Raw genomic sequence first — 2888 nt, forward strand, 5'->3', positions numbered from 1 at the left:
GCCCAAAATATTACTGACCCAGATCCCAGCAGTGAATTATTCCCAGGCCTTTTGCAAGCTCAAAATGGTCTCACAGCGTAGGCCCTTTCTGACTGTTGAATTGACCAATCTTGGGACTTAACAGAACAACAAAATAGCACAGTCGGAAGGGACCTTGGAGATCTTCTAGTCCAACCCCCCCTGCTCAAGCAGGAGACCCTGCAACATTTCAGACAAATGATTGTCTAATCTCTTCTTAAAAACTTCCAGTGGTGGAGCACCCACAACGTCTGGAGGCAAGTCATTCCACGGATTAATTGTTCTCACTGTTAGGAAGTTTCTCCTTAGTTCCAGGTTGCTTCTCTCCTTGATTCGTTTCCATCCGTTGCTTCTTGTCCTGCCTTCAGGTGCTTTGGAGAATACGTTGACCCCTTCTTTTTTGTGACAGTCCCTCAAATATTGGAAGACTCTTATCGTGTTGCCCCTTATCATGTTGTCTCTGTTAGACCAGACCTACCCAGATCCTGCATCTGTTTTATCCTCCAGTCCCCTGATCATCTTGGTTGCTCTTCTCTGCACTCTTTTCAGAGTCTCAACATCTGTTTTTACATTGTGATGACCAAAACTGGATGCAGCATTTCAAGTGTGGCCTTACCAAGGCGTTATAGAGTGGTATTAACACTTCTCGTGATCTTGATCCTATCCCTGTTATTGTAGCCTAAAACTGTGTTGGCTTTTTTGGCACATGGCTGGCTCATATTTAAGTAATTCTCGGAGATCCTTCTCACAGTTACTGCTGTGGAGCCAGATACCACCTATCCTGCATCTGTGCTTTTGGTTTTCATTGTCTAAATGTAGGACCTTACTACATGTCTTGCTATTGACTACTGCATGTTCTTGAATAGGGTTATCCAATGCGTATTGTCCGAATGTGCACAATTTAAAAATTCTGCATGCCAAATAGCTAGAATGTGGGTGATCCTTTCCAGTCAGCATGAATGAATCTAGAATTAAATGCTTGGCTTGTCATGGAGTTAATTGGCTCAGCACTGGAAAAAAAGGAACAACAGCTGAAGGATGGATTTGAGTTTATTTACTATTGTTCCCTTCTCTTTCTACTGATGAATGAGAGTACAGAGTAAATTGCAGAAAAGGGTGACGTTGCATTGCATTGGACAGGAATATTCCTCCCAAAATTTGGCTGGAGACTGCTGTAAAGTGGAGTCGCCAGATCTGTAGAATTAGGATGTGCTGTAGGCTTCCTCATTAGGTAGTTAGGACCGCAGTGAGATAGCAACTTTCAGGCTTCTGGAAAATGGATGCACATTTTTACAAAGGGGTTTTTGTGTTTGATTGAACTACGTTATAATTGGGTTTATGCTACTTAAGAAAAGTGGACGTTCATGGGAATATATTGGTGATTCTCTATTGGCATGCATGGCTAGTTCCATCTTTTCAGACACTTACAACTAAATCTCTGCAACTTAAGAGCTGGCTTTGAAACACCCCAGAAGGCCTTGCTCCTAAACCAAGTTGTGCCTGGCTACAGACCTTTTACTACCTCTAATGATTCACCTTCAAAGATGCAGGAGGTTGGACTAGCACAGAGCCCCCCAACTTTAGGGGCACCAGGGACCAGTTCTGTGGAGAATGGTTTTTCTGTGGACCAGAGCGGACGTGGTTTTCCCTTGTCTGAAGATGCTTCCTGAGTAGGTCTTCCCCTTTGTTGTTGTTGTTAGTTGCGAAGTGTCCGACCCATTGCGACCCCATGGACAACCTTCTTCCAGACCTTCCTGTCCTCTACCATCTTCTGGAGTCCCTTTAAGCTCACGCCTACTGCTTCAGTGACTCCATCCAGCCACCTCATTCTCTCTCGTCCCCTTCTTCTCTTGCCCTCAATCTTTCCCAGCATGAGGCTCTTCTCCAGTGAATCCTTCCTTCTCATTAGGTGGCCAAAGGATTTGAGTTTCAACTTCAGGATCTGGCCTTCTCTCAGGATGACTTGTCTGTGGTCACCATGACATCAAGATGAAATGGGTGTCAGGATGCCCTCGCCGAAACTATGCAAAGCCCGCCTGCGTCATTTGACATTGTGCGAAATGTGACAAATGACTAATTTTTATTATTTGTGGCCTGATGTCATGTTGCACAAGTTCTCTGTGTTGTTTGGGGGATGTCATGTAACTTGAATGCCCAGGATTGCCTATTCAACTAAAGAGTGGTTACCTTAAATAATTAATTAAATAAATGACATTACCATGCTTTGGAACTCACTACCGTAGGCTAAGATCAAACCAGCCAAACCAAATAATGCTTAAGTAAGTTGCGTGAACCCAGCAACTGATTCTAATTTTCTTGGGAGAGTTCACGGGGAAAGTTTGTTTTGATTTTTGATTTATTATTTTACTTTATTTTATTTATTATTATTTTATTTTATTATTTTATTTTTTTATAAATAACTCAAGGTGGCAAAGATGCTTAACGCAGTACTCCTTCCTATTTTCTTCACAACAACAACCCTGTGAGGTTGGGTTGAGATGACAGACAGGGACTGGCCCAAGGTCACCCAGCTGTCATTCATGTCTAAGGTGGGATTAGAACTCTCCTTCTCCTAGTGCTTGGTCCAAAGTCACCCAGCCGGTTTTCATGTCCAAGACGGGTCTAGAACTCACCGTCTCCAGGCTTCTAGCTTGGTGCCTTAACCAATCTTTCCAATGCTGGAATGGACTAGAAAGAGCCCCTCTATATGTCACCCTTACACCTGGGGTTGTATGAATACAAAATGTTCTTACCTTGCTTTTTGGTTTTTCCTGTAGTATTCCTTATCATCTGTACATAGTCCAGGGGTAGGCAACCTTGGCTCTTTTATGATTCGTGGACTTCAACTCCCAGAATTCCTGAGCCTGGCT

The sequence above is a fragment of the Vipera ursinii genome, assembly GCF_947247035.1.
Source record: "Vipera ursinii genome assembly, chromosome: 9".
NCBI lineage: Eukaryota > Metazoa > Chordata > Lepidosauria > Squamata > Viperidae > Vipera > Vipera ursinii.